A 13,583-nucleotide genomic window follows, 5' to 3' on the forward strand; every position below is an offset into this window, starting at 1 on the left:
CTCAGTGGATTTATTTCACACTAGGACCACAGGCACTTGTCTCAGAATTTTGTTTCCTATATACCTTAATACAGGGACTTTCTATACAAACTTAGTATAGAAAGTCCCTGCTTAATATAACATTAAAAGTATATAGGAAATTTTTTTTCTGGGACAAGTGCCTGTGACTAGGAACTAAGATAACTAGAACTAAGTTCATTGGAAAGGCTTTTTGTCTGATACATGTATACGTATAGATAATGTACATAATTAAGAACAGCTTCAAATATATGCCTATAAATTAACGGTACGTCTTAAAACCGCTCAGGACCTCCTGAGTGCAGACAGGACATAAAAAGTCACTCAGGACATGTATATATGTTATAGTGAGCGTTGAGGGTAATTTAATATTTGATCTTATAATTTTAGTTTTGATAAAATCAAACCAACATTAAAGAAGTTATTTGGGATACGTCATGCATGACCGATGATCATATTCAATACCAATCATCATTTTGATTACGACGTTTGATCTTTAATAATTAGGACTGATTGGTGATGGTTATAAACACATACAAGTAAACTTTGCAAACAAACAAAAAAAAAACCGTTTCCTTGGAAAAATTATTAAAATACATGAATATTGTTTTTACAAAAAAAGTTAAATAAATTTTTCGTTTTGTATGTAACAATTGAAGCCATTTAGAAATATAAGAAATCTCCACATAGTCGGGAAATTTTCAATTCAAGTTATTTCATGTGAAAACGTTAACAAATATAGATCTTATTCGATGTAAAATGTGGCGTCCTTGGAGATCAAAACCCCGTTTAAATAGGGTTCGTCTATTGCCGAACATTCTATAATCAAGGATTTTTACAAATCCTTGCTATAATATAATGAATCGCGTCGCCAATATCACCACAATTACATAAAGTACAAATACAATCTTCTCCTAAATATTTGGCATCTAACAATTACAATAGGAAATTTTGAGTCGAAACTGAAGTACCAAATCTACAAAAAGAATCAATATTTTTTGTAGTAGTAGGCGTTAAAAACTAAACTGTTTATAATCTTTTTTTTTCTCCTAAATTAATTGAAACTCCTGAAATAATTTAACATTATCTATAGACAGCTTACATATGCAAATCTTTTTAGAAGTATGTGAGTGTATAGTAATAATTTGTTCATTAACCCCCCTTTTTCCTTCTATAAAATTAAATTGTAATCGATTTTATTTCCAAATTTGTGTTTGCTAGGATTGACACTTAGAACGTACAACAACAAGTAACAAGTAAAAAGTCACGATTCAGTTTTGGGATATTTTTTTCTTTGAATAAACTTAATTTTAAAAACGTTTCAGTATTTTCTGAAACATTTTTAAAAGTAAACGGACTTGTAAACAAAATTTATTTTTGAATATTAATATGAACAATGATTGTTAAGAAAACAATCTGCCAAAGTGGTTTGGTAATTAACTGAAGTCATGCTGTCAAAAATATCTCCTTTTTATAAGTTATTGATAAAAAAAACTATTTGAAGGCGAATTAATCATTTCCTCAACTAAATACATTTATCTATAAATAAAATCAATTCGTCAAGAACTTTCTCTCATATATTTAAACAATTGTAAAATAATTAATTTAAACCTTTGTCCTGCGACTTTCTGTCCGTTTACCAATACTTATTCCTTGTTAAGTTTTTTCATATCCATTTACGAATAATTATAACGTGATAATTAATTTTTCCGGATGCTTTTTATCCTATTTTCATATCAAACAACCATGTTACCCGTAGAACGGAGTAAAGTACAAATTTAGGAATTTAGTACTTAAAATTTCAACAATAAAATTTTACACTTTCATTTACCTGGATTTTTTTCTACGCTTCGAAGCCGCCACCCTGTATCAAACTTATCCAACACCTCGCATGGCGTATTCACGATGTGGAGGGATTGACAATATACAATCAAAGTTAGCAATATACAGCAAGTAAGTAATTGGGTGTTGAATGCCAGTAGATCTGAATTTGTAAATTTTTAAATTGAATTTAACCTGTTTAGAACGTGTATTGTTGAATTGTTCAATAAAATTACACACATAATCTGGGCTGATATGCATAAAATCACTTTAAGTTCAAGGTATCAATAAAACTGGGTCTGCATGAAAAAATGACTTATCACATAATACCAGAACCTATGTTTAGCCTACTGTTACACGATAAGAAAATATAGCTGTAGGCCTAGTTGAAAATCTTTACAAATTATTTATTCTTTTAATTTCTGTTTGGCTGTCTGGGTGCTTCTTATGTGTTTTAAATGCTATAGTCAAGTTTTATAGACTGTTGTACGTCATTTGGTCGTTTTTAAGTTTTGCCATGGCGTTTGTCAGTATGTCTTCGACTTATAAGTTTTATCAAGGATTTGTATAGTGAGATTGGTTTTATATAATCTGCATCTCTTGTGCTGTATTTTAAAATGTATTACAATTGCTGCATCTTTACACATTCATCAATACACCAAAAAATATGAATAAAGCTTTCGTATATATACAAATAAGGAGATGTGGTGCGATTGGTAATGAAACAACTATCCGCCAGTTCAATTCAAAAACCTGATATAAGCAAATGTGACTTACTTACTTACTTTAGTCAGAGAGATCTTGAATCTGAATTCAAGGATACGAAGTGGGAAGGGTTTAGAGGTGGATTAAGGTGAGAGCATGGGGGCCCGCCCCTTTTTTGGAAAAAAATTGGTTGATTATTTAGAGAATCACTGAAGCGGGCCCCCTCTTTATGCATGACAGTTAGTGCCTCCTTATGACATTTGTTGGGTCCGCAACTGGTGAGGACTTCATAAAAAAATATTTAGCAAGTTTTTGTTTTATGATAAATAATGTATTTAGACAGAAATAGGATAAAATAAACTACCGAAAGCTTAAGTCTACATAACAGGGTATGGATGGGGGTTAACAGAATAGAGAATAACGGGCAAACAATAAAGATTAAAGAATAATGAAATGCTAAAATATGAGGAAAGAGAGTAATGAGCAAAAAGTGTAAGTTTGTAGAAATATAGCAAAAAAAAAAAAAGAACACAGAAAAAGAAGACCCCCCCCCCCCCAAGATCCTGACTTCAACTTTAACGCTGCCGGGATATTTTTTAGACAAAGTGCACGTATTAGTAGTCAGCCGAAACCACTAAGCGTTTTGCATCCATACGTTTTTTTTTCGGGATACTGCATGACTGCATAGTAAACTATCAATGTACTAGTTAATGTTCTCGAGGGATGACCCTATTACAGAGACATATATACACATATGTGTAAATATGTCTCTGCCCTATTACGTGTCAGTAACCTCCTCGACACGGTTCATTTTTACGGCGGCTCAGTTTTGTCTTAAGAATAAACATAATTGATAAGTTTCTTTCCCCTGCATTTCTCGATCGCACTTGTAAATGGCACATTGGTCTCAAGACATTGGTTACAACACTTGCCGTCAGTACTCAAAATTGGAAAAATATTAAATAAGAAGGTATAAAAATTAAATTAATGCACACACACTATTATCAACCAAAGACATGATGGTTTTTCTCAATTTGCCTAAATCGTTATTCCGCAATACAACGAGGCTGAAAACCCACCACTTTGAACACAGTCACAGGCACCGGCATGCTGTGAACTTGTAAGTTTCCCAAATGAGTAACTATCCATTACTTTTCTAGTGTAAAGTTTTATTTAATACACATTTGATTTGAAATGGCATATCAGAGAGATATATAAACATATATCATAGGCTGATCCGGGGGGGGGGGGGGGGGGTTTCTTGGGAAAAATTTGGTTGATTATATAGGGATCACTGAAGCATGACTGGAGCCGGCCCTCCCTTATGAAAAGTTCTGGATCTGCCACCTGTATATTCATAAAATAAACCAATAAATTATCCAAAAGATGAATAATACTTAATACTTACGACTAAGATTGATTATAAGTATTCTTGAGTTGGTTTTACAAAAAAAAAAATTACAATTTATCGTAAGTATACTGTATTGTACATGACTTAATTACTATCAATATTATTTGTAAGATTTTTGTGAAACTGACTGCTGAATTGTTTTTCCATGCTTATGGTACATCTAAGTCGTATGCTTTTTTTAAAACCACCTCCATGGTATAATGTCTGCTCGTCCATAGAATCTGTTTGTAGATATAGGAAGATGTGGTATGAGTGCCAATGAGACAACTCTCCATCCAAGTCACACAATTTATAAAAGTAAACCATTATAGGTCAAGGTATGGTCTTCAACACAGAGCCTAGTTTTATCAAAAATGAAATATATTGATATTAATAGTATACAGGTTAAATAATTTATTCATACATTTTTAATTGACTGACTAGAATTATCATGATTATTGAGGAATTTAAACCATTCCTATTTTTAAAAAGGGACAAAAATAAAATTTGTATATAATAACAGGGTGATACAAATGAGAAAAACTCAAGAAATTGTTTTCAATTAAGATAAATACATGGTTTTCAGTTGTTTTTTAAAGCAGAGGCAGATTTAGTTTAAAGTTGGAAAAAATTGTTTGTACCAACAAAAATAAATACACAAAGTGAATCCAGAATTATGTGTTTATCATTTTTTTTTATGTTTAGGTTGCCAGCAAGATGAAAAGAACAATGCAGTTCAAAAGTCAAAATGTGGATAAGCTGCGGTACAAGGTCCTACTTTTGCAGATTTTCATATTTTGCATGAATGAATTTGAAGTTTATATCATGGAGGGCAGAGAAAGAAAAGAAACACTTCAGTTTTCCTGCTTCTGAAGGATAAATGTAAAACATCTTGTTTGGTAAGTTTTATGCTCTGTTATGATAGTGTTTGTGCATCCATCTGTCTTTCTCTAAATTGTATTCACTTAAAGTTTTTAGCTCACCTGGCCCATAGGGCCAAGTGAGCTTTTCTCATCACTTGGTGTCCGTCGTCCGTGGTCATCGTTTACTTTTACAAAAATCTTCTCCTCTGAAACTACTGGGCCAAATTGGACCAAACTTGGCCACAATCATTATTAGGGTATCTAGTTTAAAAAATGTGTTTGGTGACCCGGCCAACCAACCAAGATGGCCACCATGGCTAAAAATAGAACATAGGGGTAAAATATAGATTTTGGCTTATATCTCTGAAACCAAAGCATTTAGAGTAAATCTGACATGAGGTTAAATTGTTTATCAGGTCAAGATCTATCTGCCCTGAAATTTTCAGATGAATCAGACAATCCGTCGTTGGGTTGCTGCCCCTGAATTGGTAATTTTAAGGAAATTTTGCCGTTTTTGGTTATTATCTTGAATATTATTATAGATAGAGATAAACTGTAAACAGCAATAATGTTCAGCAAAGTAAGATCTACAAATAAGTCAACTTGACCAAAATGGTCAGTTGACCCCTTAAGGAGTTATTGCTCTTTATAGTCAATTTTTAACCATTTTTCGTAAATTTTGTAATCTTTTACAAAAATCTTCTCCTCTGAAACTTCTAAGACAAATTTAACCAAACTTGTCCACAATCATCATTAGGGTATTTAGTTAAAAAAATGTGTCCGATGACCCCGCCCGCGAACCAAGATGGCTGACATGGCTAAAAAAATAGTACATAGGCCGGCCTAGGGTAAAATGCAGTTTTTGGCTCATATCTCTGAAACCAAAGCATTTAGAGCAAATCTGATGAGGATAAAATTGTTCATTAGGTCAAGATCTATCTGCCCTGAAATTTTCAGACCAATCAGGCAACACGTTGTTGGGTTGCTGCCCCTGAATTGGTAATTTTAAGAAAATTTTGCAGCTTTTGGTTATTATCTTGAATATTATTATAGATAGAGATAACTGTAAACAGCAATAATGTACAGCAAAGTTAGATCTACAAATAAGTCAACATAACCAAAATTGTCAATTGACCCCTTAAGGAGTTATTGCCCTTTATAGTCATTTTTTTACAATTTTCATAAATTTTGTAAATTTTTGTAAATTTTTACAAAATATTTTCCACTGTAACTAGCGGGCCAAGTTCATTAAAGATAGAGAAAATAGTAAGGAGCAAGAATGTTCAGTAAAGTAAGATCTACAAACACATCATCACCAGGGGGGGGGGGGGCTCTTCCTATATTAAGGTATATACATATGTGCCACTGGAAGGGTCCCTTTTTTGATGCATCAAATATATCAATGGGGTGCAATTTTACAGAGGAAATATATCAATGGGTCATAATTTTTCAGTTTGTTGTGCAACGATCTTCACTTAATGGGTTATGATTTCGCTGTGAAATATATGTATAGGTAGGGATTTCACAATTATTCAATATATGAATGGAGGGTGTTTTTTAAATTCCAGCTGCACAACTGTACCCAAAATCCCATGTTGAGACCCCCACCCCGTGGGCGTTAGCTAACTTCCAAAAAGCTTTATATTTTAGAAGGTGGAAGACTTGGATGCTTCATACTTTGTATATAGATGCCTCATGATACAAATTCTGTCTGAAACATGTCCATTGTCCTTGACCTCATTTTCATGGTTCAGTGACTACTTGAAAAAAAAAGTTCAGATTTTTTGTAATGTTAATTTCTCTCATATTATGAGTAATAGGATAACTATATTTGGTATGTGCGTACCTTGCAAGGTCCTCATGCTCGTCAGAGAGTTTTCACTTGACCTAGACCTCATTTCATAGATCAGTGAACAAGAACTTAGTCTTAGATGCATGATTTTTTTTATTAGTTGTTAGTGGCTTTGTACTAGCTGAGAGTAACTGCGAGTACTCTCAGATCTGTACTTAGAGTCTTTTTGTTGTTCGGATGTACAAGTACCCGGCCACGTCCACTTGTATTTGTATTTTTATCCATCTGATGAGTTAAGCCTCTTTCAACTGATTTTTATACGACCACAATAAAAATTTTGCGGTCGTATATTGGTATGACGTTGGCATCGTCGTCGTCCGAAGACACATTGGTTTTCGCACTCTAACTTAAGTTTAAGTGAATGGATCCCTATGAAATTTTACCATAAGGTTCAATACCACAAAAGAAAGGTTGGGATTGATTTTGGGGGTTATGGTACCAACAGTTAAGGAATTAGGGGTCAAAAATAAGCATTTTTGTAACTTTCAGACATAACTTGTGTGTTAGTGTATGGATCTCTCTGACATTGTACCACAAGGTTCCATATCACGAAGGGAATGCTGGGATTGATTTTGGGGTGTAATTGCCTCAAAATTTTAGGAATTAGGGGCCAAAAAAGGGGCAAAAAACAAGCATTTTTCTAGTTTCATGACAATAACTTGTGTGTAAGTGTATGGATCTTTCTGAAATTGTACTACAAGGTTCTATATCACAAAGAGAAAGCTGGAATTGAGGTTACAATATGTTTAGGAAAATAGGGCCAAAAAGGGGCAAAAAATAAGCATTTTTCTAGTTTCCAGACAATAACTTGTGTTCAAGTGTATGGATCTCTCTGAAATTGTACTGCAAGGTACCATAACACTAAGGGAAGGCTGGGATTGATTTTGGGGGTAATTGCCTCAAAATTTTAGGAATTAGGGGCAAAAAAGGGGCAAAACACAAGCATTTTTCTAGTTTCAGGACAATAACTTGTGTGTAAGTGTATGGATTTTTATGAAATTGTACGACAAGGTTCCATATCACGAAGGGAAAGCTGGGTTTGAGTTTGGGGGTAATTGCCTTAAACGTTTAGGAATTTGGGGCCAAAAAGGGACCAAAAAAACAAGCATTTTTCTAGTTTCCAGACAATAACTTGTGTTCAAGTGTATGAATCTCTCTGAAATTGTACTGCAAGGTACCATACCACAAAGGGAAGGCTGTTATTGAGTTTTGGGGTGATGAATCATAAGGGGGTTCAAAAAATTTGGGAGGGGGGGATTTTTTTTCCTTTTTTTTTTCTTTAAAATTTTCCATTTTAAATTGGTTATTTCTGATTTATATATAAAAGCAAATAATAATGATATGGTTTGAATAGGTAAATTAAAATTTTTTAAGTTCTGAGACCACATTCATTCTGTGTCAAATATTTAATCACAATCCAAATTCAGAGCTGTATCAAGCTTGAATGTTGTGTCCATACTTGCCCCAACTGTTCAGGGTTCGACCTCTGCGGTCGTATCAAGCTGCGCCCCAGCGGAGCATTTTATTATTGTTCGTTCTTATGTTGTACTGTTACACCACTGTCCCAGGTTAGGGGGAGGGTTTGGATCCCGCTAACATGTTTAACCCCGCCACATTCTGTATGTATGTGCCTGTCCCAAGTCAGGAGCCTGTAAATCAGATGTTGTCGTTTGTTTATGTGTTACATATTTGTTTTTCGTTCATTTTTTGTACATAAATAAGCCGTTAGTTTTTCGTTTGAATTGTTTTACATTGTCATTTCGGGGCCTTTTATAGCTGACTGTGCGGTATGGGCTTTGCTCATTGTTGAAGGCCATACGGTGACCTATAGTTGTTAATTTCTGTGTTATTTGGTCTCTTGTGGAGAGTTGTTGTCTCATTGGCAATCATACCACATCTTCTTTTTTATATTTAAGGTTAAGTTTTGGTGGTCAAGTCCATATCTCAGATACTATAAGCAATAGGTCTAGTATATTCGGTGTATGGAAGGACTGTAAGGTGTACATGACCAACTGGCAGGTGTCATCTGACCTTGACCTCATTTTCATGGTTCATTGGTTATAGTTAAGTTTTTATACGACCGCAAAAAATTTTTGCGGTCGTATATTGGTATGACGTTGGCGTTGGCGTCGTCGTCGTCGTCTGGCGTCGTCCGGCGTCGTCCGAAGACACATTAGTTTTCGCACTCTAACTTTAGTTTAAGTGAATGGATCTCTATGAAATTTTACCATAAGGTTCAATACCACAAAAGGAAGGTGGGGATTGATTTTGGGGGTTATGGTACCAACAGTTAAGCAAAAAGGGGCCAAAAATAAGCATTTTTGTAACTTCCAGACATAACTTGTGTGTTAGTGTATGAATCTCTCTGACATTGTACCACAAGGTTCCATATCACACAGGGAATGCTGGGACTGATTTTGGGGGTAATTGCCTCAAAATATTAGGAATTACTTAGGGGCCAAAAAAGGGGCAAAAAACAAGCATTTTTCTAGTTTCATGACAATAACTTGTGTGTAAGTGTATGGATCTTTCTGAAATTGTACTACAAGGTTCCATATCACAAAGGGAAAGCTGGAATTGAGTTTGGGGGTAATTGCCCAAAACGTTAAGGAATAAGGGGCCAAAAAGGGGCCAAAAATAAGCATTTTTCTAGTTTCCAGACAATAACTTGTGTTCAAGTGTATGGATCTTTCTGAAATTGTACAACAAGGTTCCATATCACACAGGGAATGCTGGGATTGATTTTGGGGGTAATTGCCTCAAAATATTAGGAATTAGGGGCCAAAAAAGGGGCAAAAAACAAGCATTTTTCTAGTTTCATGACAATAACTTGTGTGTAAGTGTATGGATCTTTCTGAAATTGTACTACAAGGTTCCATATCACAAAGGGAAAGCTGGAATTGAGTTTGGGGGTAATTGCCCAAAACGTTAAGGAATAAGGGGCCAAAAAGGGTGCAAAAATAAGCATTTTTCTAGTTTCCAGACAATAACTTGTATGTAAGTGTATGGATCTCTCTGAAATTGTACTGCAAGGTACCATACCACAAAGGGAAGGCTGGGATTGATTTTGGGGGTAATTGCCTAATCTAACCGTGTATTTAGATTCTTTATTTTTGGTCCCGTTTTCAAATTGGTCTACATTAAGGTCCAAAGGGTCCAAAATTAAATTTAGTTTGATTTTAACAAAAATTGAATTCTTGGGGTTCTTTGATATGCTGAATCTAAACATGCACTTAGTTTTTTGATTATGGGCCCAGTATTCAAGTTGGTCCAAATCGGGGTCCAAAATTAAACTTTGTTTGATTTCAACAAAAATTGAATATATGGGGTTCTTCGATATGCTGAATCTAACCATGTATTTAGATTTTTGATATTTGGGCCCGGTTATCAAATTGGTCCACATTGAGGTTTAAAGGGTCCAAAATTGAACTTTATTTGATTTCATCAAAAATTGAATTCTTGGGGTTCTTTGATATGCTGAATCTAACCATGTATTTAGATTTTGGATATTGGAATACCACAAAGGGATGGTAAGAATTGTCTTTGGGAGTTATGGCTCAAACCGTTAAGGAATAAGGTGCAAAAAAGGGGGGGAAAAGGGTTTCCAGGTTAATGGACAATTACTTAAGTACAAAACATAATTTTAAAGGCAGTGTAAGGTTGGTAATTGAAACTCATTTGAATATCTCACCTAAACTGCTTTTAAGTTATGTATATTGGAAATTTGCCAAAAACTTTATTATTAATAAATTCCATTGGAAATTTGCCAATAACTTTAGTTTAATGAACTTCATTGGAAATTTGCCAATATAAAATGTTGCTGATGAAGCGTTTTTGTTTATCTCACCTAAACTGCTTTTAAATTATGTATATTGGAAATTTGCCAAAAACTTTATTGTTAATAAATTCCATTGGAAATTTGCTAATAACTTTAGTTTAATAAACTTCATTGCATTTTTTCTAGTTTCCAGACAATAACTTGTATGTAAGTGTATGGATCTCTCTGAAATTGTACTGCAAGGTACCATACCACAAAGGGAAGGCTGGGATTGATTTTGGGGGTAATTGCCTAATCTAACCGTGTATTTAGATTCTTTATTTTTGGTCCCGTTTTCAAATTGGTCTACATTAAGGTCCAAAGGGTCCAAAATTAAATTTAGTTTGATTTTAACAAAAATTGAATTCTTGGGGTTCTTTGATATGCTGAATCTAAACATGAACTTAGTTTTTTGATTATGGGCCCAGTATTCAAGTTGGTCCAAATCGGGGTCCAAAATTAAACTTTGTTTGATTTCAACAAAAATTGAATATATGGGGTTCTTCGATATGCTGAATCTAACCATGTATTTAGATTTTTGATATTTGGGCCCGGTTATCAAATTGGTCCACATTGAGGTTTAAAGGGTCCAAAATTGAACTTTATTTGATTTCATCAAAAATTGAATTCTTGGGGTTCTTTGATATGCTGAATCTAACCATGTATTTAGATTTTGGATATTGGAATACCACAAAGGGATGGTACATAGCTTACCATGAAGTTGAATTTCATACACATGTTCGTTATGTGGTGAATTTTTAAATTCAGTGCCAAACTAAGATTTTGAGCCTGATTACATGATTGACTAGACATTGACACATGCTAGTGTTTGCCAGGCATTGTGTCCTGTACTAGGAATTTGTCCTGTACTTAGAACTTTAATAGTACTCGCTGAGTATGGAGTTTTTGTGAAAGTTTAATATTAGTGAGATTTTTGCATGACATCCTGTCAAAACAAGGAATTATTTGAATCTGGAATAATTATGACTTCTGGAAAATTGATTAGAAATGTATGATGAAAACTTACCCAACTAAATAGGGTTAGCCATGCGCACATGGCTAAGGTTAATTTTAATTTCACTATCATTTCAGTATGAACTAACTAACCCCCCTTAGCCATTCGTGCATGGCTAACCCTATTTAGTTGGGTTAGTTTTCATCATAAATTACTCATCAATTTTCCAGAATTCAAAATTATTCCAGATCCAAATAATTCCTTGTTTCAACTGCTTGTTGATCATGTTTATACAAGTCTTAAAATTAATATCTGACACATTGGTGTTTTGTGAACTTGGAAATAAGTTATTTGATAGAATAATAATGTTTTGAGATTATCAAAATAAAAAATATCCCATTTTTACTACATTGTGTATTAATGATTAAGTATATAAAAAAGAAGATTTAGGATATATGTATAACCATATATAAAAATGAGACAGCAACCGAACAACACAAAAATAAGAAAAAAAAACCAATATAATTTTTTGTATCAATGTTATAATTTCCAACATGTCCAAAGAGTTCAATGTATTTTCTAATTGAAATAAAACACAAGTGGAACTCTTTCAGAACTTCAGAAGCTTAAAGAAGTGCTGTTTCTATTGTTGGATTTCTGTATAATATATTGCAAATTCTTGTGAAAAATGGAATTTTATTGTAATTGCCTAAAGTTTTAACATTAATCTATATATATATAACTGGGGAAAATACCCAAATGTTATAAAGAAGAATAAATAAATTGATTGTTATATAATAATAATTTAATTTTGGATGTAACGCGTCTTCTAATTGGCTGACGTTGTTTTGTTTATCAGCTCATAGACATAATTTTGTCATGTGACCGTGACGTCATCAACGTTTTTTCATGGTTTACTCGGGCGGTTTAAAATGGAATTTAGAATTAAATTATAAGAAATGACTGTAATATTTTTTCTGTCTATTCGAAAAAACATAAAAAATGTGGTGCACACTTTAGAATAACTCGCTACGAGGGTTATTCAGTGTGCACCACATTTTATGTTATTTCTTCATAGACAGAAAAAATATTACAGTCATTCCTTAATTAGAATAGGAAGATGTGGTATATTGCTAATTTGACAACTTTCCATCAGAGACCAAAGGATGTAGGAGGTTAGCAACTGATAACCCTGGACAACCTTCAACAATCAGTAAAATCCATACCGCATAGCTATTTTTATTGAAAATCATATGTTCTTGCTACATGTATGCAAACAATTTTTTATTATCCATAACTTCGGATTTTATTGGTTCTTTTTCAGAAGGATTGAAATTCATCACTGAGAATAAAAGGAGAAAACACAGAAACAAGACCAAAATAAATTCAAGGACAAAAGTCAGATCAGTTATTATTTTCATCACTCAGCCAATGAATTGAAGTTCTATTAAATATCTAAAGATATTAAAACCACAATAATGACAATGTTCTGTGCTGAATGGCAAAAAAGTGGACTATACATTACAATCACACAATGCTGGATGATAAGAAACTATTAATTTTTTGGGTGGAGGGATATCCTGAAAAAAAAATAGATTTATGTAAAAAGCTACTAGTATGTTAAGCCTATTAATAGAGTTTTCATTGATTTCAAATGGGAAAAAATTGTGTTTCAAAAAAGTATTCTAGAATTCATAAATAAACATATATTGATACTTACATTATCTGCTTTGTTGTTTAAAAGTTTAGTTTTGAACAGTTATAGAACAATATAATTGCATTAACATTTCCAAGGAAAAAAAAGATATTCAACTAAAAAGATTCATCTTAAAACAATTTACTACCAAACAGAATTCATTGTAACATACACATTTATTTACTGTATATTTATAATTTGAATCATAGGATTTTATTTTGTCCCATGGGATATTAAAAATCCCATGGGATAATTATAGTCCGATGGGATTTTTTTTGTCCCATGGGACAACAAATATCCCATGGGACTACAATTATCCCATGGGACCCCAAAAAATCCTATGGGATTTAACCAAAATCCCATGGGATAATGGTCAATCCCATGGGATTTGCCTTATCCCATGGGATATTGAAAATCCCATGTTTTTCTAAATCAAATTACAAAATAGATATAATAATAACAGCAG

The 13,583-nt window shown here is 33.3% G+C and overlaps 3 long non-coding RNA genes across 6 annotated transcripts in view; all 3 read left to right on the forward strand.

Moving 5' to 3' along the window:
* Positions 1 to 13,583, forward strand: part of LOC127720851 (uncharacterized) — a 79,707-nt gene that overhangs the window by 53,821 nt on the left and 12,303 nt on the right. The window lies entirely within an intron of this gene.
* Positions 1,822 to 13,142, forward strand: LOC127720873 (uncharacterized). Of its 2 annotated transcripts, none has more exons than XR_007990985.1 (3): positions 1,822 to 1,971; positions 4,640 to 4,833; positions 12,746 to 13,142. It is a non-coding gene; the product is annotated as an uncharacterized LOC127720873 (long non-coding RNA). The 2 variants fall into 2 exon arrangements; XR_007990986.1 differs by lacking the exon at positions 1,822 to 1,971 and adding an exon at positions 2,358 to 3,514.
* On the forward strand, positions 8,713 to 10,606 carry LOC127720865 (uncharacterized). The gene is made up of 2 exons (XR_007990984.1): positions 8,713 to 9,359; positions 9,522 to 10,606. It is a non-coding gene; the product is annotated as an uncharacterized LOC127720865 (long non-coding RNA).

This window comes from Mytilus californianus, unplaced genomic scaffold, assembly GCF_021869535.1.
Source record: "Mytilus californianus isolate M0D057914Y unplaced genomic scaffold, xbMytCali1.0.p SCAF_1, whole genome shotgun sequence".
Taxonomy (NCBI): domain Eukaryota; kingdom Metazoa; phylum Mollusca; class Bivalvia; order Mytilida; family Mytilidae; genus Mytilus; species Mytilus californianus.